The sequence below is a fragment of the Leptodactylus fuscus genome, chromosome 6 (genome assembly GCF_031893055.1).
Source record: "Leptodactylus fuscus isolate aLepFus1 chromosome 6, aLepFus1.hap2, whole genome shotgun sequence".
Classification (NCBI taxonomy): Eukaryota; Metazoa; Chordata; class Amphibia; order Anura; family Leptodactylidae; genus Leptodactylus; species Leptodactylus fuscus.
The window spans coordinates 149,142,023-149,168,042 of record NC_134270.1 but is presented as its reverse complement, the minus strand read 5'-3'; the positions used below and the strand labels follow the sequence as shown (position 1 = coordinate 149,168,042).

Sequence of the window (26,020 nt, the reverse complement as noted above, 5' to 3'; positions counted from 1 at the left end):
GAGCAGAAGAAGGCCCCCAGAACCACGACTATAGAATGGATAGGGTTGTAACTCCACTCTTATTATTTAATTAGAAGACTACTTCTGACCCATGGAGGCTACTGCAACTTATGTTCCTTTATGTCATTTAACCTCAACACCTCGACTATTGTTAAAGGGGTTGTCCCATTATACACAGTTATCCCCTTTCTGCAGGACAGGGAATAAGTGTCTGATGACTGGGTCCCTCAGTGATCAGGAGGATGGGGGACCAAAGTCCCCATAAAGGCCTCCTTGTGAATGGGGCACCAATGTGCTTACGTGACTAGAACTCATTTCACTTCTATGTGACTCATAGAATTGTAATCTGCAGCAAAACCCGTGGCCCCATAGAAGTAAATGGAGCTCTGGTCACGCAAGCACAATGGTGCTCCATTCACATAGAGGGGGAATTTCAGTCTTCCTGATCACTAGAGGATCCGGCAATCAAGCCCCCCAGTAATCAGACTTTTATCCTTTTTCCTGTGCACAGGGTTATAAATGTCCATAACAAGACCACCCCTTTAAATGTTATTTGATTTGATTGATTGATTGATTTTTGCTATTGTTTAGCAGTGTGCTTGGTGAACATTTTTGCAATATACTTAGTTAACCTATCTAACTTCCTCTTAATAAAAAAAAGCTGTACATTTTAATCTTCTAATTCTCATAGAAAATCTTACTGAATACATCTTCATAACTCAGACAAAATAAAGATTTTTTAAGTCTCCCATTCAACCAAAAGACAAACCTTCTTCTTAGTGTTAAACAGTACCACCATTCAAGAGCATAAAAAAAATCTTATCCCAAGGATGAAAATGGTAAAGAGAAGTAATCAATTAAAGTAATTAAGGTATCATTACGTTGAGACATGCCAAGACTAAGCTGGACAAATCCCAGGCGTTAGGTTTCCACTGTGCCTACTAGTGCCTTGGGTTAATTGTATTGATGCCAATGATAAATATCATTCCTGGCTCCTTAGTACCTTGTTGGCTCCTAGATTTTACACTGTTCAGCTTGTAAGATCAATGTTGTCCAACTTTGTCTAAACATATTCTAATTTACAGGATATTTTACTAATTAAGACTAATGAAATTCAGTATTTACTGAATAGTCACCAAGTGTAGATCACAGTTTTTACTAGAGATGGGTGAATCCATCCCATAAACTTAATTTCAACAAATATTTGTGAGGTTCGGGCCTCCAGTTCGTTTCAAGCCAAACCTGTTTGGCACAAACTAGACGTGTTATTATTATACTCTGGGGTCTCCTCAGACCCCAGAGTATAATAAGTGGAGGGGGAGGTAAGTAAAAATAAAAAACAATTATACTCACCTAGCTTCACCAATGGCCCCATGGCATCCTCTGAAGGCATCACGCTGTCGTCAAGTGCCTGTCAGAAACTGTGTTTAATCATCATGTGAAGATGCTGATGTGAAGATTCAAGAATCTCCACTAGTGGCCACTGTTCTCAAGTGTTTTTTACTCCCACCAACAGATGCCACTGTTCCCTGGCTCTTTCCCAAATTCAAGATGGCTAGTATTGTTTCATGTCCATGACCAGCTTGTTTCCTGTTTTAGGTCTATATAAACTCAGAGCATATTCAGACCCACACTTGAGTATTGTGTTTATTCCCAGTCTCTAGCACTGAGGTATATCTTGCTCAGATTACCTTGGCTCCGTGTGCTTACCTGCTTGTGTACCGACCTTGGCTCTGTCTGCTTACCCGCTTGTGTACCGACCTTGCCTCCATCTGAATACCCGCTTGTGTACCAACCGTGCCTCCATCTGAATACCTGTTTGTGTACCGACCTTGGCTCCGTCTGCTTACCCACTTGTGTACCGATCTTGCCTCCATCTGAATACCCGCTTGTGTACCGACCCCTGTCTATCTACCGACCAAGTCTTCTACTCCACAACATTTGCTGTGCTTCCTGGCTACCAGATCCCAGCTGTATATCATCAGTATCGTAACAGCGCCATGATGTTGGTGTGTAAAGGCCCAATCACTCTCCAAACATTACACCAATACAGAATATGTTGGTGCTAAACCAACAAGATCATAAAAATTGCTGAATTTCTAAATATGGCCATATACATTAGATAAATTTTGGTCAAGTTTTTAAGCTATGCAAAAAAGTTGGGGACACCCAACTCTCCTCAACAGATCTCTCACAATCCTTTCGTTCTCAGGGGAAATAAGCCACGGTTATGGCTTTTTGGTAGCAGATTATACCCCTTTACCCCCCAAAAACAAAAGTATATTCAGCTGAATATTCATTAATACCAGTTTTGGCCCAAAGTTGTTGAGAGTGGATAGCCAACTAAATAAGGGATATAAGGGTTTCATCACTGGAATTTTAGGTAAAGCAAGCATCTAAAGAGGTTTGGACCAGCCTTGTAGATACTGGAGACCAAACAGTCTCAATGCTAAAGTCAGACTTACTTACCACGTACCATTTATAATACTGGTGTCTCCTTTGGAAGTAGGGAAACCTTTTGGCCCCCTCGGGCATCAGGAGCTGGGTGCTACTTCTACCTCTTGCTCCCTTCCCTATAGCTATGTTACTGAATATATGCAATACCATGATGTATGTGATATTTTTGTGGTTATTTTTTTACATCCTTTTACATCCTTTATGTCTAATCTTAACCAGCAAAAAATTTATCTTAAATTACTTCCCAATTACATAATCTCGGAGCCATCTTCTAAATAAAAATATGACCTTATCAGCCCGCCACAAATTATTTTGGCATTAGGAGCTGGTGGTATTTCGTCAAGCTAATTACTATTCTAATCTCAGAATCTTTCTAAAGGGAAATAAACTTGTACAACTTTTCCCATAAAAACATTTTGTCCTTAGTTAAAACACAAGTAGAACATAACCGATCTCCAATGTAATGCAATCCTGGGTTTCGGAAAGGTTAGTTGAAAGGGATGCAATCTATTATGCGAGCCTCTTAAGTACACAGTGGCCCCCAAAGAGGTTTTATTTTTTACCAGGACAATGCCCACCTACTCTTCTACCTGGCACGCATCTGGTAGCCTAGACAGATTGCAATTCAAAGAAATGCGCTCTTCAAACACCACATCCAGGGAACGACTGCCAAAATGTAATTACCTTCAGCAAAGGCTGCTTTTGTTTTAATTAAAGGTACAAACGAGCCTCCAGCAGATGGGAGATGTTTGGTGTTACGGGAAGAATCGGTCTTTCTACTTAACTCTTTCCTCGGAAAGAGCAAAATAAAAACAAAAATATTTTTTTATTCTACGTCTTTGGTAATCACGAGGATTTTTGGAAAGCATGACAAGAGTATTTATAAGGACTGGTGGAGTAGATAATGATCATACTTGACCTTCACGAGAAGAGAGGTTGGCAATTTTTCAAAAACACATGCCAACAGTCATGGCAATTCACAAAGAAGAATTTCGAAAACCACACAGTGAAATAAAATATATATTATGGAAATAATTACTTCTCCCATCCATACTGAAGTAATTGAGCGAACACATAATATGGATACAATTATACGACATATAGGAATGTGGTCATGTGTAGCAAAGATTAGACCTGGTTTGGAGAGTTGTCGTAAAGCTCAACCTCCTAGTAGTACTTAAGTATATTCTACAAACCATGAAGTGGCCTATATTGAGCTCTGCACACCAAGGTTATGGCATCAAAAAGTTGAAAAATAGGTTTTGTGGACAAAAAAATGTAAACAATTTAGACTACTCATTCCAGTAATGGATCATGGGTGGAATAGTGAGTGTGTTGAGCCAAATGAGTTGATGGAGTCCAGATTTATCAAATGTGAGTTTTCAAAAACTTGCAATAAAATTGTCTCAATCTCACTCTAGTAAGGGGGTGGTTTTAGAAGATTCAGACTCAGGCCGGGGCCCAACGGGCTGGAAATGCTACGATTTTCGGAAATGTTGGCGTTTTACAGTACTTGCAAAATGGATGGAATTCATGCAAATCTCATCCCCACTTTGTGGAAAAAATTGCAGCGTGGACACTCTGCAATTTCCAAAACCATCGCAGTTTTGAAAATCGCAGCATGTCAATTATATCTACGGAAACGCTGGTGGCTTCCCCGTAGATACAATTGAAACAAAGAGTCCGCGGAGGAAAACTCCATGAACTTTCTGTTCAAAGCGCTGCGGGAAGAACCGCAATGCGTTCACACTGCGGTTATCCCCACAGCGCTTTAGCGCTGCGTTTCCGGCCCATGGGGCCCCTGCCTTAGCCTTAAAGGTGATTGTCAAACTCCTTTTTATTGATGATCTATCCTTGGCTAAAACCTCCAGATAAAACAGCTATGCTGTGGGTTTTAAATACTCAACATGTCCATATTGCTGTCTGTACAACCCACGACAAACTCCAGAGAATTGTGCACTTGTGCCACAGCAAAAACTTGTTACTGCAGCATTCAGGGAGACATTATGCTGAATTACCCTGATGGAGGGTGTCAGTCCCATTTGTCACCAACCTAACTGTACAGTTTAGACTACCCTCGTAGCTTCGGAAGCTCCAACAAGCTTAGACAACTCATAAGCATTCACCAGGAGAAGATGAGACAATCCCAGGATACATGGCAGAGATCATTTAGGAAGTTTACTATCCATAGCTGTCAGAACTACATATGCAAAATATTGTTGACAAGCCGAATTTTTCTTTTGCCTCTGAGTTGTTTCGTGAGCTCGGTAGACGTTACCTGGTTTTGGTCTGAACTCACTGAACCCTTATTGAGCAGAAAGGTCAAAGAGAAAATCACCTGGGAAACAAAATCAGTCAAAAAGTACCGGTAAAAAGCAACGGAGGTAAATATTAAATGTCTGTAAATGTCAACCGACTCAAAGCAGGTTAGTTATCTGTAAGGCGTAAGTAAGCTTTTATAAGGTTTTAGCATTCAGCCCAATATGTAAGTGTGGAACATTAAGGGCAGCTTTTATCTTTGAAGCAAGAATCCAAAACCAGCCATGGCTCATAAGAAGAACATATCACCAGGAAATAAAACTTCTCATGTTCTGTCCTGTTATAGGCATGGTTATTGCCATACTGCTACACCATTTCTCAGTTATACTAGGTTATGGCCTCTATGAAATGGACACCTTGCCACCCATATCAAGTTCTGTTATGGTATTGTGGCACCACCAAGCAAATTTTCAATTTAAGAGTCTAGGTGACAATGGTCATGTAAGGGTGACCATTTTGGCCATCGCACATTTTTTCAGGTTGGAGGTATAACTAAGAGGCAAAGATTCTCAAGGCAAGAACAAGTTATACCGCTATACCAATCACTACTAAGGACACACATAGACTATTGTGAGCAATTTTGGGTCGCAGAATGTAAGAAAGACATGACTGAACTATAGAGAGTGCAAAGAAGGCGACCAAGACAAGTAGGAGAATGGGTGGATTGGTGTACAATGATAGATTAACAAATTTGGGACTATTCAATTTAGAAAAATGATGTCTACGGTGTGATCTAAGATGAATGAAGGGACTGAACAAAGAACTTTCTAATGATCTTTTTACTTTTAGACTGGAGACAGTGACAAGGGGACATCCTCTAGTCTAGTCTAAAAACACCAGTATTGCATGCAGGGCCTAATTTTTTTGTCTTGCCATTTTTGTACATAGTCTTGCCATTTTTTTTCTAGAGTGTTTTTTATTATTATTATTTATAAAGTCTACAGTAAATCTCTTCAAAACTGGCCATGATGAGTTTGGAAAAATCTCAAGCAAAAAAATTAAATAAAACAAAAAAAAAACCTGTAGGGTTACAGGTCAATGACTATTGACTAATCTATAACGACTAAACACAGTGATTCTTTAAAATTGAAATTCAGTAAAAACATGCAAACAAAAAAATAGAACTGTGCAACCAGCCTAACCGGTTCTTTGGCTTTGGACATCCCCTATTTATCATATGGATCCCTTGACAATAAGTTGATCACAATCAGTTTCCCTGCTGGGACTCCCATTAATCATTTGTAGTCTGTGGGGGAAACTGGTAAAACGCGATCAATTTCCCTACAGCACCTCCACAGGGAAAGTAAAGTATTACACAGTGCCAATTTAAATGGGTTGCCTATTTAATGCAGGACAGGACCATGTTGAGTTTTAGGGTGTCCCCTATGGCATCACATCAAAATGAAACTTTATATCGAAATCAAAGAACAGTCTGTGTAAGGCATAAAAACACTAAGTCCTCCGTAATAAAAGATGCTCTGTATAGGTGTTCTATGCTCTGAATAAGAGAAGGGGTTCCTTGTTGGGGACTCACCTAGGTTAACTCAGATTGTCCAATTGGAAATTTCAAAAGAGTTGCCAAACCGGTTAACCCTTTCAATGTAGAAAACAACCAAAATGCAATTAATTTAATGTAAGAATTTATAACTTAAACAGGATCTTTCACCTCATCCACCAACTCCAACTCTTTTTCTCCTTCAGTAGTCTCTGCTCCACTGATTCCAACACAGTTGGAATTTTTTCTCTAGCCCCCACCATTCCCAAGCAATCAGTGGAGGTACTTTCAACACAATTATGCTCTCTGTTGTCAAGTGGGCGGTCTTTGTCTATCTACTCTTAATAAGATCCACCCACTTGAGAGCAGAGAGCATAATTGTGCTGAAACTAACAGCACTGATTGCTTGGGGACTGTTGGGGCTAAAAAAAAATCCAACTGTGCTGGAATCAGGGTGCAGCACCCAGTGGCATAACTACAACCATAGCAGCAATAGGGGCTTCTACATGGCCAATGACCTTAGGGGCCCCCATTTTTTTAAATTGGCTATTATCTGATTATTCCAGTGTGAAAAAGGCCAATTTTCACTTACCTATCCATGTTCCTGTCCTGCAGGGGCCCCTGTTACAGGTGCCTTCAAATGATCCAAACAGTAAGGAACCCTGTTGCAGTCTCCAAGACCCCAGACAAAACTTAACCATGGAGCCCTGTCTTTCCTAGTTGCACCCCTGGTCGCGCCTACACTGACAACTTCTGATTATAAAGGTTTGTGTCATGCTTAGTTCCCCCTGTGGTGGCGCTGCAGGAAAAATGGACCCTTGCTGACAAATTTCACCTAGATTACAGATAATCTCTGGGAGGTTCGATAGACCGTCAGTTATAATCAGATTATATTCAAGATAATTCCCACCTCCTACTTTGCCTTCAACATCCCTCCATCAAGGATCCATGGTGACACTGTCTTAGAGGAGCTTAAGGAATGTCTTGCTATTTTTATATGATCTAAATTTCTTCCAGGATGACGATAGATAGATAGATAGATAGATAGATAGATAGATAGATAGATAGGAGATAGATAGAAGATAGATAGATAGATAGATAGATAGATAGATAGGAGATAGATAGATAGATAGATAGATAGATAGATAGATAGATAGGAGATAGATAGATAGATAGATAGATAGATAGATAGATAGATAGAAAGAAGATAGATAGATAGATAGATAGATAGATAGATAGATAGATAGATAGGCACATAGATAGATAGGCACATAGATAGATAGATAGCTAGATAGATAGATAGATAGGCACATAGATAGATAGGCAGATAGATAGATAGATAGATAGATAGATAGATAGATAGATAGATAGATAGATAGATAGATAGATAGATAGATAGAGATAATGTTTAGAGTGGCATCATTGAATGTTAAGAGTTCTCACAGTAGAACCACTTGGTAGCTCAGGGGTTTATCACTCATGATAATGAGTCTTAGATGGAACCAATATCACTGTTTAGCATGTGCACATTGCATTTCGATCCAAATCACAGGCTTCCTTTGCCACAACATTATCACACAGTTGTCCGCGTACAGGAGGATTCTAAGCACCATTGACATCACACAGATTAAAAAGAAATTTAGAAACGAGTGATAGTGGCATAAAAGCCATTTTGGAAAGTCTCGTTGATGAGCGGGCACCTGGAGCCTATAATGACCAAATATTTCCACACATAAATTTCTATGCATCAACAAGTGTCTAATTTAAGTAGTGTTGCGAAAAACAAATAGCGCAACGTAATTACGGTTTTTGTATCCAGCTTGTTAGAGATGGATCTGTTCTCCCCTCTCCATGATTTAATCGAGCTGCCGGAAAAATACAGCGATCTGCCTGCACAGCTCAGCAAACCACAGCGAGCGACCCATTAAATCACTCAGAGACAGCCGTACACTTTATCATCTAGTACGAGGACCAGATGCTATTAGGAGTGAAGGGAGGGAGGAGGCATTAACCCTTATGGGCCAACAGTCTGAATGCCGGCAAAGGTCGGATTTTGAGACATGAAACATCATTTTCCAACAAAGATTCCGATTATCAAAGTCGTTTTCAAGAAGTATGGAAATTCAAAGCGAAATATTCAAGATGCGCCCAAAAAAACTTGTCATCAAAAGATATAACGGAATGGTTTGTAGAATCAGAACTAAAGATGGGCGAACCCCAGAAGATTTGTTTCATCCTGTGTTCGGATAAAGCTAATCAATAAGAGAAATTATTATACTCTGGGGTCTGTTCAGACCCCAGACTATAATAGCTGTAGGCCCAAGGGAGGTGACAAAATTAAAAAAAACTGTATACTCATCTTCTGTTACCTCTTCTTGCCCTCCTCACCGTGTCCGGTGCTCTGTGTCTTCTTCCTCTCGACATCTGGCGCTCTTCTCTGAGGTCACTGCTAAGGCCCAATAATAGGCTCGCCAAGCGTCATCTCCCTTGGGCCTCTGGGATCTGAAGATTAGAAGAGACCCCAGGGTATTAAAAAAACAAAAATTTGGAATATTCGGATGAATCCAGTTCATTGCGAACCAATTTACCCATCTCTAATCAGAACACTTGACATTCATGGCGTTCAGGCCAGATCTGCACAGAGATCTGTTCTATATGATGACTGCCACAGGAGGTTTTAAATAGAGTCTACCAACTCCTCAAAAATATTCAACACCATTAGCATATTACAATAATAAACAATATCCAGTGTTGAGGTCTTATGCAAATGAGGTGGGCGAGGAGCATTGGGTCATGGATGAGTGATGTCATAGCAGTGAAAGGATCAACTCTATGTTTTTGATTTTCAAAAACAACACCACTCTTATCTACAGACTTAGTCTGGTATTACAGCTCAGCCTGTTCATTGGAATGGGGCTAAGGTGCTATATACCACATATAAACCATGGACAAGACTTTTCTAATCCTAACAACTCCATTAAGCCCAAGCTTAATGTCTGCATGCTTAAATTTACAATAATTAAGGATCTGTTCACACTGGTGGTTACTTTCAGCATTTTGGATATTTTGAAGGTACAAATAGTATATCCTGCAGAGCGTTCCATGCTGTCAAATACTATCAAGAATATGGATTTGAAATGGCTGTGTTATAAGAATGATGGTGCGAACCAAGCCCTATATTGCCATGTAACTGTTGTATAAAGGGATCTTGCCATGCGGAATGTAAAGTCAACAGAAGCTTCCGATGACAAATCTGAATCAGGTTTTACGTACAGATGTAATATTCGGGCTCAGCGGTTAGCAATGTTGCTTTGCAGCACTGGGGTCCTGGCCCACACAATGATATTTGGGCATGCAAGAGTAGTCATGGCCAAAGTCACTGGGGTAAACTTATTAAGACTGGTGCGAGAGATTTATGAACAGGCTGTGACCTCTTAGGGTAAGTTCCCACAGGGTTTTTGGACCAGAACCTGAGGCGGAGGCCGCCTCAGGTTCCGGTCCGAAGTACATGTAGCTACGACTGGATCCCGGAGCAGTGCACAGGCATTCAGTCACACACTCCGCTCGGGATTAGGCCCAAATGATTGGGTCTAGTTGGGTGGAGGGAATGTCTTCAGGCGGATGTCGCGAGGCGAATACGCCTGAATGAATTAGCATGTCGCTTCTTTTTCCAGGAACTGGAACAAATGGCTCCTGGAGAAAAGAACTGACCGGCTCCCATTGATTTTAAAGGAAGCTGTCTTTTTGGTCGGGATTTTGAGGCGGATACAGCCTCAAAATCCCAAACAAAAAACCCTGTGTGAACTTACCCTCAGGAACCGGGGTAGATTTACATTGTTATTGACAAAAGAACAGTGGCGTGATTTAGGACCAATACACATTTGTGTTTGGCTTTCCATTCAGGGAATCCACTTGAGGACCACCGGAACCTGTAAACCTGTACGCACTAAAAAGCAGTTACCTAATGGAAACTCATGGACCCCATAGACTATAATGGGGTCCGCATGGTTTCCACTCGGTTTCCAGATGAAACATGCGGAGAGAAAAATCCTGGAAGCAGCACTTTTCTCTCCTCTGAGCGGAAACCACATGGACCCCATTATAGTCCATGGATTCCATGAGTTTCCTTTAGGTAACTGCTTTTTAATGCTCATGGGTTTCCATTCGGGGGGTCCCCAAATGTGAACCGGGCCTTAGAATAAGTCTGTCAAACTAGGCCCTTGCCAATACCCGCGACGACCATATACGCAAAATGTAGTGGGTAAAGTGCAGATCGGGGCTAGAGGCACACATTTACCTGGCGCTAAACGTGTACCTCAATATCATCCCACTATGCCAGTAACCTTATAGTGCATTGTATTTTCCAACAGGTTACATAAGTAGTTCAGAGGCATTTTTCTGCAAAAAAAAGTGTTGCGGAAAACACCTAATAACATACTGCAAAAGAGCACAACGTGACACACTGCCCCCGTCTTCATCACTGAATGATCTTTTTTGTTCACAGCATTTATGATGTATTTTTCTATCATTGTGGCCAATGGGTGTTGGATCTAAAAACTGATATTTGCGGATGTCAATTTATCATTAGTTGAAATCAGTCGGGAAGGAACCAAAAATCTACCATTGAGCCGAGGGGTATTGTTTCTCCGTCTTGCTTCTAGCAATTATCAGCCTGTCACATCTCTTGACCCGCGTCCTCACCCCGTGTGCCCTGACCATGCTGGCAGAAGCTCAAACCATGTATCTTGCTGCCTGTTTAGAGCTCTTTATTAGGGGACGCAGATCTCAGACACATTGCTTGAAACCTTACCCAACCTGTGGTCAGAGTAGCAGGACCTCAAGTAGAATGACAGCGGAGATTAAAGCAAATAAATGCACATTGACCAGCTTGACTTCCTCTCAGTCAGTATGCCAGTCTGGCACAATCTCATGTGTTACTAGACCAATTTCTCCTGGTAACATGTGTAATAAAAGTTATTTTCCTTCCCAGTCTGGTTTCCTTTAATGGAGTCCTCGGGGATGTACTGTCGTTTTATTATTAGGCTTCTTACTCTTGAAGAAGAATAGGACTTTTCCATGTACAAGTAGTTCTCCAAGATGGCGGGAACAACCTCCCTGCCGAGTTCCTACAAAAACTGTCCCCAAGTACCAAGAAGAACTGATGGAGGGCAAAGGTCACACCAAATATTGATGGGATTTACATTTCTCTTTTCTCCATTCATTTTGTTACAAGACAAAAATAAACTATTTTAATATAGTTACACTGAAGATCTGATCTAGGCCTTTTAAGACTGTTCCTGGATCCCAGCGGTCATGTGATACACCATCCCTGCCTTTGCTATGGAGAGGTCTAGCTGTGTAGGTATGTCTTTGCAGGGTTAAGTCTATAGTGAACGGGTGGTTTGGAACCAGTTAATGACCTAGTCGCCTGACTTAGGCCCGGTTCACACCTGTGCATGGGTTTCCATTTGGGGAGTATGCTTGGGGACCCCTCGAATGGAAACCTAATCTGCATAAAAAAGCTGTTACATTAGGAAACCCACGGACCCCATAGACTAAAATGGGGTACGTTTTAGTCTATGGGGTCCTTTTCAGCCCTTTTCTCTCCGCATAAACGGAAGGACCCGAACGCAAATGTGAACCGGGCCTTTGAGATTCTCAGAAGACAAGCCTATACATCCTTTGATCAGTGTGTGCAATGTTGTATGTGCAACAGTTGATGATTCATTAACAAGTTCTGTACACGAGACTGCTGGGCCTTTAGAATCAAATTCTTTGGAAGAACCAAGGTTATCTAGTGCTACTTATAGTAGAAGACCATTGGGTCAATGTGCATTTCTAGGAAGTAGGAAGGTCTTGCATTGAAAGCTTACTAAAGAAATAGGAATAGCTCCTGAAAGTTTTGCTTTGCGATATATTTCCATAGCAGCAATCTACTGTATTATTACATGCTTGGCATACCTATGCCAGGGTGAGAGTATTTCTTACTATACATGGCGCATCTATTCAGACTCAGAAGTGGAGTAATATGAAAGAAGGACCACCTCAATATCCATAGAAACAACTGATTCCTGTTGTTTGGTCTTGAGGAGCGCAGATCCTGGGTTTTTTAGGACTACTAAGCCTAAAGCACAACGGCACAAAGATCTGACGAAGGGTTGCGTTCTCCTGAACACTGTAAACCCTGAAACACGTTATCCAATAGAGCCTGAATTATTCGTATCCCTTGGTATTCCAGTTGTTTGGCCTTGAGGAGTGCACAGCTTGGATTTTTTAGGAACTATAAGTTCCATTTGCAAATATTCAATGTCCATATACCCTTATATGTAAGACAAGATAATGGAGTGAATCTCCTATACCAATCTTAATCCATTCCTCCTCTGGTGTGGGATGCACTAGAAAGTGTTGGAGCCTCTTACTAATTCTGTCATCTCTTGGGAAGTCCCATATGCTGGAACTGAAATCTACACTAGCAATGGGCTGGCATAAATTTTAGCTATAACTTATGTCAATTTTCTGGTGCAATTTATAAGAACTCCATCAGGCCAAGGAACTCCATCAGGCCAAGGAAGCCCTGTCCTGCCTTGATGTCCACCTCTACCCATTGTTTTCTACAGTGGTCAGTGTGGCAGAGAAAGAAAAAAGTGGGACATTTTTGGCACCAAAATTGTGCTACTTCTACATCAGACATCTGCAGTTTTGGGTGATAGATGAGACTATTGTGGTGCATCTCTGGTGCATGGTGTTACGTTCGTGTCTATGCCCAGACCCAGAATCCGGACTGCAGACTGCACTGCTAAGGGAACAGTGGAAGGAGACTATCCCTGAAGCTACAGCGGCTAGCTAGGCCCTGCCTGCGGGTGGTGGTCAGCTGTTCCCAATCTAGCCTTGGCCCCGACAACTCATGGCTCTCTAACACAAAGGCCTAGCCGACAGATAGGGCGAGAGCTACAAGAGAGCTAGGGACTGGGGATACTAAGGTGGTCACCCCTACAGAAACCAAGGTGCAGCTGCAGACACAACAAACAGGATGGGATGTGCTGGACAACAGACACGCAGCACAACACAATACATAACAAGAGACTGAGGAGAGGGACAGTGGAGAGGTGAGGAAAGGGTTAACACAGGACTGGGGGCAAACAAACTGGAACCCAAACCTCAAACAACCAGATAGTGCCAGGCAAACAGAACTGAAGGACAGGGTAGAGTAGAAGTGCGGAGGGGAAAACCAGACTCACACACAAGGCAACACTCACACCACTTCCAAGTCAGTTGTAATTCCACAAAACTCTCCTCCTCCCAGAGCCACGAATTCCAGTTGGTTACAACAAAAACCAGCAACTAGTGAAGCCAGCCCTCCTCCTATCCAAAGAACCTCAAGTATATTCTGAAGGCCGATACTCAATACCCAAACAGATGGCCTAATGGCAAGGAAACCACTAGAAGACTACAGAACACCGGATCCAAACCCCACCAGAAAGATTTCTTATACAAGTCTTCAGGTCGTGACACATGGCCCTTTTTTGCGCGATAGATGGAACACACTTTCCATACTTTGCTTCGATCGTCACTGTCTATGAATGTGGGGAGAGGGGGGGCAATCTGGTGCAGGACAAGGATGCCTTGGTCGGACATTTTTATTATAACTCATGCCAGAAAACTGGTGTATCATATACTGGAAATCTAGGCCAAATACTGACTAGTGTAGATTTCCATTCTGGCGCGAGGGCATGTTCCTAATTTATTAAGGGGCAGGAGAGTTTTAATAATTCATGTACACCTCGCGCCAATTGGGGCCTTTATTAAGACTGGTGTAGGAAACGCCAGTCTATGTAATTACCCCCCAGAGGACATAATCTGAAATACATATTAATCTCTTTTTATACCATGTTATTTATATGGGCATCTAATAACCAGTAAGTTGTATTTGCGATATATTATTGGTACTTCTATTACAAGTTCCCTTCACCTAAAGGCTCCAATATCTGCAACAAAGGATAAAAACAGAGTCAAACTGAGCAAGCAACAGACAGAGCGAGATAGCACATGTGCATCCAACTGTGCTCCCTGGCACTTGTGCCTGTTTGCAGGCAGCTGCACATCGCTGAAGCAGTCTCAGTTAACCAGCACCTGCGTAGCCCAACGCTCCATCAAGCGCGTAACTGCAAACACAGTGGTGACTCAGAACTACTGGCTGTATAGCTCCAGGTCAACAGAATCAAGCCTTTGAAAGCTAGATGCTTGAGGAAAAATCCATATATGACAAATGTAAGTAATTTAAAGTCACTACCTTGAAATTGCAAAACAGTACGCTGAGATAAAGTAGATATAAAGGCCAACAAAACAATGCAGATTTCTCAAAAAAATCACTCAATATCACATGCTTATGCGTTCCTATAATGAGGCACACCCATAGAGACACAACCGAGCAATCGAAACCCAGACAGCCACCTGTTACCAACAGTACTTTGTGGGCTATCGTATCAAACGTTCCCCATTTTCAGGTTCCTTTAACACTTTCAGGCCAATTTTTGTTCATAACTTTTTTATTTAGATTTTTCTTACTGGTGGTCCATGGGCGCCGCCATGTTGATGACGATCTCGTTCCCTGGAATAAGATCCGAGGGCAGCGATCCATTACTGTGGCAGCCAGGAGTCTATTAAAGGATCCCATTCTTGTTATCAGGCAGCTTGTAATAGAATTCTATGAATTTTACAATTGAATTTTTTTCCAGCTTCCCAGTACATTATATGGAATATTATATGGTACCGGTATGAAGTATAATTTATCTGGCAAATATTAAGCCGTCAAAAAAAGTTATGGCTTTTAGAAGGTGGAGAGAAAAAATCAAAAAGAAAAAAAAAACGGCTGCATTGGGAAGGGGATAAAATCTGCAGCACTGGTGCTTTGTTGTGCATGCTTTAGTCGCAGCATGCAGATGATACTTGTTTAATGGGAGTCTGTCAACAGGAAAATCAGTATCAAACAGTATCATGTAGGGCGACTTCTACACTTTCCAAAAATGCCTTTCTTATTCTGAATTGCAGCTCCATTTTCTTGAGTATCAGAATTTTATTCTTATATGAAAAGGGCTTTAGGGTCGTTTTTTCTCCTGCTGGGGCTTCACTCTCTGCTTTAACTGGCAGATGTACCCCACGTGGCCTTGGTCTTAGAAGAAGAATTTACCATTGGTAGCTCCGGTGCTTAAATTGGGAAAACATTTTAGGGGGAACTCTGTGGCCCCTGTACACAGTATTATGCTCCATAGTGGCCCAGTCATACAATATTGTGCTGCATAGTGGCCCCTGCACATACTATTATGCCCCATAGTGTCCCTTACACACAGTATTATGCCCCATAGTGGACACCCATAAACAATTATTATACTCTGGGATCTTTTCAGACCCCAGAGTATAATAATCGGAGACCCAGGGGAAGATACAAACATAAAAAAACACTGTAACTTACCTCTCCTGGGCTCCAGCGCATTCCCCGTTTATGTCGGCTATCTTCAATGATGGAAGAGATGTCATTTGAGTCGGGCTTTCATCGCAACGTATAAGAATGCAAGCCTGGCCCATGTGACGTCTGTGACCTCACCAAGTAGGCCCGAAGCCTTCTGGAGCCAGAGAGGTAAGTATCAGTGTTTTTTATGTTTCCCTCACCTCTCCTAGCCCTCTGATCATTATACTTGGGGGTCTGAAAAGATTCTTTATACCAGAACCGGTTCTTTATACCGGAACGTGTTCCAGCCCAATTTAAGCATATGGCCTGGGATGGGGAAAAGCTGATCCTAACAAATCGTGATGAATCGTTTTGTAAAGATGGAAGTCATGACACCCTGGCCTATTAAATCCAGTAGATGGTTATTTGGGGTCCACTATAGGGCAAGGAGTTCTTTCCAATAGTTCTCCCCCACCCCCCGTAGCTCATGAGGCATAAATCTATGACCATACCATTGTGATGTATTACTTAAGTACTTTTTATTGCGTGGCATTAATGCAGTTTTCATTACTTTGATATTAATGTTACATTACTCTATATTAATGCAAATTTTATTGCATTTTTTCCCCACATGATTAATGTTAATTTTATTGAGCAGGATTAATGATAATTTATTGTCAGATTTTAATATAGGGTGGTATTCACTCCTTCCTTTATTGCACAGTATTAATTGTTCGTTGTACTGCATTATTATTAATACCCTTTTTATTATGTTGTACAAATGCTCATTTTACAGTTTGTGCTTTCATTTTATTACAGAATATTAATGCTAATGTAATTGCGCAATAATTGTGCTTATTTTATTGCCTGATATAATTGCTAACTTGATTGTACACTTAATTATTAATAGTATTAAACAGACATTTATATGGCAGTTTTGGCCAATAGTCTTGCGATTATTACTGTAGATTACAAATACTTACATATGAATAATATAATTATTGTTTCTTTTATTGTGAAATATTAAAGCACATTGGTTGGCATTATTGCCAGTAATTCTATCCGGTACCAGAACAGATTTCAGTGACTCATTTCTATAGGGATTATAAAGTTACCCTTTTTCTATTCAAACAAGTTTCATGAAAATCAGGGGCTTCAAGTAGGTCCTTGTGGATCTAAGAATTGTATCTAGAAGAGTAGATGGAGGATATATCTGGAGAACCTGATCTGGAGGTATTGGGAAACACTAATACAATGGGGAAAGACTGTGGGAGGCCACTACTGGAGAACCATGGTATTACAAAATTCTCATTCAAATGAATAGCCTGGCACGTAAAACACCAATCATGTATTGATGTCCTACCCTGATAGGTTATCAATATATAATACCCGGAATCTCCCTTTAAAGGAATTCTATCATTCAGAAAACCCTTTTTCAGCTAAACATATTAAAAAGGCTATTCAGGTGCTGCCTCTAGTCCTGCAAATGACCCCCTGTGTTCTTGGAAAAATGAAGAAATAGTGTATTTAAATGAGGCTCATCAAGCACCCTTGGCACCCAGCACCCAGGGCCTGGCATCCGAGCACCCCCCACGTCATATCTTAGAAACGCCCCTCCATTGCTTGTACTCCTTATGCCCTCCTCCTCCAGACATCCTGTACCGCCCATATCTTCTCTATTCTCACTCCGACCGTTGATATCTTGGGTATGCGCAGTACCGCTCCATTCTGAGCGCTATTGTGCATGTCCGAGCGCCATTTTGTTGTAGAGAACTGCACAACCGTACTGTGCAGTTCTCTAAAACAAAATGACACTAGGACATGTGTAGTACCGCTCAGGACTGCTCAGAACCGCTTAGGAGGAGGGCATATGGAGTACAAGCAATGGAAGGGCATTTCTCAGGCCCTAGGTGGCCCTGGGGAACGCCAGGGTGTTTGGTGAGCCTCATTTACATATACTATTTCTTCAACTTTCCAAGAAACCGGGGAGGCATTCTACATGTTGCCAAGTATGATGTAGTAATGCTAGGATCACACTAGCATTTGGGTTTCCGTCCTTTGGGTTCGCTTGGAGACCCGAAATATGCACACCCTATCAGCCTTAAAAAGCGGTTCCACACGGAAACCCATGGATCCCATCCTACTAATATTATAAATGTGAAAGCTTGTTTGTTTGTATGTTTGTTTGGCTGTTTTTGTGTTTGTTACTCTTTCACGCAAAAACGGCTAAATGAATTTTGATGAAATTCGGCACATAGATAGATTGTAACCTCGATTAAAACATAGGCTACGTTTTATCCTGGTAAAAGATATGGCTTCACGACTGTTATGAATTTATGTTCACATACTACATTAAACAGCTCTTGGCAGCAGACTGATAAAGACAGGTCTCGATGTAAACGCATAGATAAGTCTGAGTCAATTGTGAACAAGTATTTGCATATTATCTGTTCTGCTCCAGGCAGTGCTGACACACTGGATGGGAAAACACCTTTCATCCAAATTGGCCGTTTGCCAATTTTAAACATGCCGGGAAAAAGAAAATCTAATTTGTCACAAAATTCTAAAACTACAAGAACTATGAAGGTAGCCAGAAGTCACAGACTTCTCCTCAAGAGAAGCTGAGGGGCATCATCGACACCAACAATACACTCATTATATGGCGTCCCAGTGAGCTTCTGAGATGCTGGAGCAATCACAGGCATAACGTGAGGAACAAGTTCAGCAGCAGGACAGCTTGAGAGCTGCTGAAACGCCGAAGCAGGCAAACTATGGACAGCAGCAATTTGGTGAATATAGGCGATCATCAACGCCAATAAGATGCAGACGAAGTCGCGGGCAGAGGCAAGTAGACTATAAAGGGGCCACAGGGTTTCCACCTGGTATCAACCAAAAATGGCAGAGAGAAAAACCCTCCTTGCCGGACTTTTCTCTCCGCCGATTTTAAGTGGAATTTGGGAAGGACAGGTCCGAATACTAGTGTAAACCTGGCTTAAGTATAAACGTTGCTTGTGTTCTGTAGAATTTCTGCATCTATAAAACAGTATTAAATTACAGTAAAGTCTATGAGGGCACAGAGCCCATAAAAAAAAAACTACAAAATTTTGTACAAAAGTTTAAAAAAAAAAAAACATTTTTGTGCAAAATTCTGACTTCTCCATCACATTGTGACATTTTCATGTCTTGTATACCAGAACACTGGCAAGCAAGTCATAATAATAATAATAATAATAATAATAATAATAATAATAAATTTTATTTCTATAGCGCCAACATATTCCGCAGCGCTGTACAATTTGTAGGGTACAAATACAGACAGAAAGATACATTACAAAGAAAGTTATTTCACACCTGCTCGCAAGAGCTTACAATCTATGAAGTAGAGAGGATGACACAAGAGGTAGCAGGGGCGGCATTGCTTATACAGAGGTCAGACAATGTTGTAATAGAGGTGACTGTCAGTACACAAACATAAAACTTTATGAGCCGTCGACAGTCGTGTCCTTTAACATGTGGATGGAGCTTGGACATATAAAGTTATCCTGAGATGGCATCATATCATGTGGGGAAATGTGGGAGCGGGGACAGAGGAGGGTTAAGGGTTTACGTTAGACATTGTGATAGGCCTGTCTGAAGAGATGTGTCTTTAGTTTGCGTTTGAAACTGTAGAAATTGGGAGTTAATCTGATTGTCCGGGGTAGAGCATTCCAGAGAAGTGTTGCAACTCGGGAGAAGTCTTGTATACGAGCGTGGGAGGTTCTGATAATAGAGGATGTAAGTGTTAGGTCATTGAGTGAACGGAGAACACGGGTTGGGCGGTAGACAGAGATGAGGGAGGAAATGTAGGGAGGTGCGGCATTATGGAGAGCCTTGTGGATGAGAGTGATAACTTTATATTTTATTCTATTCAGTGTGAATAGAGTCTAATACATACATTTGGGCCCATGGTATAATACAATCATTCCAGCTGTCATGGACAATACTACATGTCTTCTGTAAGGAATATCATATAATAAAGCAGTACGGGTATAGGTGTCATTACCAAATCATCTTGTCTATTACTTATGCTGCAATATCACCATAACACTACATGGTGAACGAGTGACAAGGCTCATTGCTGTCACTGTGGAAACAGATGAAGCCTGTAGGCCGCACTCCAGCGTGGAGATGCAGTTACTATGGCACCCATGAATCAGCCCTATTATTAGTTAATGGCGCTGGTATTGTCGTCTACAATATTTGTTTTGAAGTGGAGATTAGAGAGAAGGTTAAGCTGAAGCTTTTGGCTTCCAGAAAGTGTCAGATCCGAAAAGACGAGCAGTACTAATGTTATTTTCAGACATACCCATGCAAAGTACTTAATGGGAGAAAACAGCAGTATACAATAAATGCGCACTTTGTGCGATACGATCTGTTATAAGGCTGAGGACAAAGGCAAATGACTGGATGGCGTCGGTAAACATAATCATTGGCGACGGTGTAGTCGCACACCACCTCATTACGCCATTAGAGTTGGTAAACCCGGAGCAATGATATGTTATATCGCTTCGAGACCAAATAAACACAGGGTTACACATCATTGGGTTAACAATTTCCCTTCCCGCTATAATGCACTGAGGTGTGGGAATATAGACGGGAATGGTCTCCGCTTTTTATTTCATTAAAAAAAAGCACTACAATGGAGGACTATAAACACAGACATCAAATATTCATACAGTCACCGAGCGTGAACCGTGGCGAAATAGTGAATACAGTCCATTATATTCATGATCCAGTCTGAATTGACTCTATATACACAGATATGTGATCCACCCCTACCCCAGTATTTCATGAATTTGCCGTATTATAAGCGATTTACGAAAAGTGATATGGCGGTAGATGTGTATAAGGAGAATACGCTGGTGGTTATAGCATGAACTGAAGGCCAAGTGAGAGCAAAGCAGGGTAGAGAATAGGGCTGGGCATTCATTGAAAAGTAACCGGAATCAAACATCAACCAGGATTTCAGTTCAGGTATTACAATATTTGCAAAGTTCTACCTGCTGTTTAGTTCGGACCAAACGTGTTTGAATCAGAACTGTGATTATTATTATACTCACCTCTCCTGGGCTCTGGTGCAACTCTCACTGTCTTCAGGCCTTATGGATTTTGTCAGGAATCAGTGGGGCACATGGTGTTGTGACGCGAGCATCATGATCTATGTGACCAATGAAGCCAAATCCAAAATAACCTAACTGGGGTTCGCCCAATACGTACGGTAAAAAGGGTGTGGTTTAAAAGGGGCGTGGACTAAATAATCGCAATGGAGGAAAAATACCCAATTAATCGCAATTTTGATTCAGGTCATAGCCTAGTAGAGGGAGTACTATGCAGATTTTCTTCTTGGCACTTGCACCCTGCACTTGTCATGTAACTCAACAGGGCACATTTATTATTACAGATTTCTGATGTAAACCTTTTTTTGATGCCATGTGCAACAATCATTGTCCCAGTTGGCGTTTTTTGCTCCTCCTAAGTCATTATCATGAAGGTGTAACTGGATACATAAATCGGAGTTGGCATCAATTACGATAAGTATTGGGAGTTGGTGCAAATGATGATAAATATCACGCACGGCCTACATCCATACTCATGAAAGTGACGTGGGCAGTGCACAATGTACTAAGTTGCAAATTTTTGTGCAAAATCTGACATACAAGACATAATAAATTTTCCCCAATATGGAAGATTTATGAAGACTGGTGTATTCAAAGTGCTACTGTGAGGGCTTACAGGACAGAAATCTGAGACAAGATCTAAGCCAAAAGCGACTACAATGTTGGCACAGTAGTTGTAGAGTGGGCATTCAAGAGGGGCATAACTTGAGGGGGTGCAGAGGGTGCAGTCGCATCGGGGTCCAGGAGCCTTAGAGGGCCCATAAGCACTGGCACCAGTATTGAGATTGCAGCTTCCATATGGCCCATAAGCCAAGGAGACCCCAGATCCCGCTAACCACACTAAGGTGGATTAAACTCCTTAGCACCTGTAACCATCACTATCAAGAATTCGCTGTAGGGATAAGGTAGGGGGCCCCGGACAAAAGATTGCACCGGGGCCCACAAGACTTTAGTTACGCCACTAGCATTCGGAATTAATTCTACTGGTGGGTCCTAGCCATGGGATACAACAAGGGCTGCAACTTTTCCATTAGGGCTCACACACATGGCACAAACATGTGCATGGAGCCTGAACTATGTAACTGTCCTTTTTTTAATATGTATACGGAGAAGTTCTTTTCTAGAACAAAACCTTTTAGTCTAGAATTCCTCCATGTATATACGATGGAACATACCTCTATTATTATCCTTTGTATGAGAATTGGAGGTTATAGGGTTGGATCTATAGTATGTATGGCCTTGTGCACAAGCTTTCACTATGCGTCTGAATGTAGCTGCAACATCCAGTTAGGGTTCATGCTATTCAATGATATGATGAAAGGCTGTTTTCTATTCTTACATGTTGTAAAGCTTATTCTCTATCTTTTTTCAAAATTGTAATTGGATTATATATTCAGGGCTGAATTTTCAATTAAAATGTACCTTCAGCTATACAATAACTTCCAGAAGTGAATAGTACAGGTTAATATATATAGATTGTGAGCCTTATATGGGACAGTGATGGACAATATCTGTAAAGCACAGCGGAATACAAAATAAATAATACATTTCAGAAATGTGTTTGCTTCTCCATTTATCAAGCCGAGTTTCTTTTCACATATTAGTCTACAGAGAGGGGAGGGGGAGAAAACAGGCCGCTGGAAAAGACAGAACTAATTAGTGTTGCTACACTCTCTTATTCTGCTACATAGTTATGTATCACAAGAGGACTCTACCAGTGCACAGAATGGGGCAATAAATCAATTAACAGCCACCTCCTCCCCCTCCCCTCTCCATAGACTTCTGTGTGCAATCTTGATTCAGATTCTATCTAAACAGACAAACAATGTGAAGATAAGGAGAAAAGTAGCCTAATACATGGAGAAGGAGACAGATTATTACAAAGCTTCATTTATATTATTGATTTCTAAAATTAGTTTATTGTAAATTGTTTTATAATTGAAGGTAGACTATAAATACTTACCTATAGATGGCGCTATGTTGAAGGAGGCTTTTATATCAATTAGTTGTTGATGCTATGCCAAGTAGTGCAGTAACCCTCACCAAGTGACGGAGCTTGTCGTGTTTTTTACCTCTTAAACACTATGGCCTGGATGTACTAATAGCTAAACAGTGTAAACCTAGTTCTCAGTGACTGGTGCTGGGTGATAAATCTGGGATATCTTGCAATAATAGCAATAATTTTCTGGGAGAAATACTTCATTTTCTGGAAAAATGTCAGGGGTGTTAACAATTACGGCCATGACTGTATATAGGCAGTGTATAGCATCATATTCTTAACAAGAATTGTAGAGTCCCCGGATATTACTCTAAAGGAAGGCTGTCCAGTTTTAAAGGGGCTCTATCATTGGAATAACGTGATTTATGATATTCATATGCCTGAATAGCCTTTAAAAAGGCTATTCAGATGCTGCTACTCGTTTTTTAAAAGACCCCCCATTTCTATTACATACCCGTAAAACCGATATGTAAATGAACTTCTCCGTGCACCCTGGGCTTTCCCCCAAGGCACCATGCACCCCCCCCCTGCGTCATACCTTGAAACCGCCCCCTCTTTAGCTTGTGCTCTGAGAATTCCTCCTCCTCCTCCGTCCATGTAACTGCCTCCATCATCTCTAATCTCACTCCTGCGCATTGAAATGTTGGGCATGCGCAGTAACGCTCCCTTCTGAGAGCTACTGCACATGCCCAAGCACCATTTTCTCGTGCACAATGAAAGAAAGTGTCTTTTTAAAAAACGAGGAGCATATGAATATCACAAATCACATTATTCCAATGATGAAAGCATTGATGGGTTCGGAGTATTCTGATTCCTCTGTATAGGTGTAGATCTACATTAGGAAAACCGCTAACTAGACTATAAGCTGTAGAGAGCGGCAGCGCAGGCGGCATGCTGTGCATATCAAACAGAATCTATTGCAATCATTTTGTCATGAAAGTTTGCTATTAGCATTAAGGCTGAAATATACATGGAGGAACCAGCCGAGGAGCAATAATGTCCTTTAATCCAAAACCTCATTAAGAGCTTGTTTGAGTAAAGAGGAGAAGGTAACCATTAGCGAGAGCCCGGCGTGTGGTGGATAGCATATGGAAATGGCTCTATATCATTACAAGACTGACTTGGATCACATGCAGCGGCCACCGCCTGTACTTGGTGCCGTGAGCTGGTCAAGCCGTTCTGATGTATAAAAAGACTTCAAAGAAGAACAAGATTCCTCACATCTACTAATCATGGTCGTTGTTGTTGGGACTTCGCCCATTTTGTTGAGACTAAATTAGTAGAGTTATTTATATGTATCGTAATGGGGGTAAAATTTTAGAATAACTTTGGATTTACATATATCGAGGTTCATTATGAAGCTGGCCATACAAATTAGAGAATTGTGTATCAGGCGGTCCAACTTTTTGTGGGAATCTGAATTAGCAATTTTGTAGATTTCAACATGCTGCATTCTCTGTTGGGGCTTAATTGAGTTTAGGATGAGGTTTTGCTGTGTTTTTTTTTAGCCAAAGCCAAGAATGAAGAGGTTCTAATACTTCTACCTTCTGCTCAATCCACCCCTGGCTTTGGCTCAAAAAACTGCAACAACAAAAATGTGTATTTCCACAATTCGTGGCTTCAGCCCAGCGCCGCACCTCCCATGAGGCGACCGCTTCAGGCGACGCTATGCCGGGCCCCCGGGGAAGACGGCATTTTTGCTGACCTAAGCCAGTCCAGGAAAAGCTGTCCTGGACTGGCTTAGCGTCACCGTCTCGGCAGCCTGGCACGGGAAGCGAGCGGTGGATTGGGAAGGCCCTGTGGACGCAGCGCTGCTCCACCGGCCTCCCCTCACGCTCAGGCAGAGAGCAGGTCCTCTCCCTGCCTGCTCTCTGCCTACTAACGCCGCCCCGCCCCCCTTCGCTCCACCCCGCCCCTCCTCCCGGGGAGGGGGCGGCTTTCTGTCGTCCGCCTCAGGCGGCATAAAAGCTAGGTTCACCCCTGCTTCGGTCTTAAAAGGCTATTGCCGTCTCTGCAAATTGCCATAAATCCTCATCATCTGGGTGGGACTTACAGAAACAGATAATTGTTTCTATAAATCCTATGTTGCTCTCTAATGTTTCCGTAAAAAGGATAGTGTCACCATAGATATCCTTTTCTTAACCGTTTTTACGTGAAACACATTTTTTTAAGAATTGTTGATGATTTTTTCAAATTTTCCATGTCACTATCTATATTTTTAAAAAATACAATATCCTGCAATGTTCACTCTAGCCACTAAGCCTAATCATAAACTGGCACACATGGATTTTTATTGCAGCTACTGAGTTTACACCCCTTCCCTACAAAGAGCATGTCTATGCTATAAAGTAATTCAATAAATATTGTTAAAAATGCAGCTCGAGCAAAATGGTATACCCTATAACCATGTACAGAAAATAGAATAATATAATAATAATAATAGAATAAAAAAATCTACAAAAAAACCCAAAAAATCTGGTCTTAATAAATAAAAAAATGCAGTACAGTCAATGTAATTCTCAGGAAGGTGAATGGAAGCTATGGAAATAGCATAGTGCATTTAGCTACGCTGTTTCTGTGACTGTAGTGTTCTATTACTATGTTTTTGTAGCTCCCATTCACCCCTATGAGAGATATAGCAACCAGAAAGAGTAGCTCCAATTGCCAGTTTCCGTAAATCCCCCCTTGGTGGTTGAGGCTATGACCTTCCACTGTTAATACTAGCTGGGCCAGTGATGTGTTATCCTTGTAGCTACTTCATGGTCCCAGAAGAGGGCGTATCAATCAATCAATGTCGGAGCGGCCTATCTGAGCACCAGAGGATCTTCCGGTGGGGCCAGAGTCTAACATTAATTGTTCGGCAGAAGACGCCCAAATTTGAAGAGTACTATAACCTATTTCCTAAGAGTTTCTGGAGGATGGGCCCCTTGAATGACTTTATTTGGTGGGCCCAGGGTCTAACAATAATTGTTCAGCAGAAGACGCCCAAATTTGAAGAGTACTATAGTCTATTTTCGAAGAGTTGCTGGAGGCTGGGCCCCTTGAATCGATTTATTTGGTGGGCCCAGGAAACTCAATCCAACACAAAGGATTCATCTCTGGTAGATCTCTAGAATAGGGGACTAGAGGCTACGAAAATTTTGGAGAGT

General features: G+C 41.5%; 1 protein-coding gene across 1 annotated transcript in view; it reads left to right on the top strand.

Moving 5' to 3' along the window:
- RALY (RALY heterogeneous nuclear ribonucleoprotein) overlaps positions 1 to 26,020 on the top strand; it is a 164,264-nt gene that overhangs the window by 98,343 nt on the left and 39,901 nt on the right. The gene's annotated exons all lie outside the window — the stretch shown is intronic.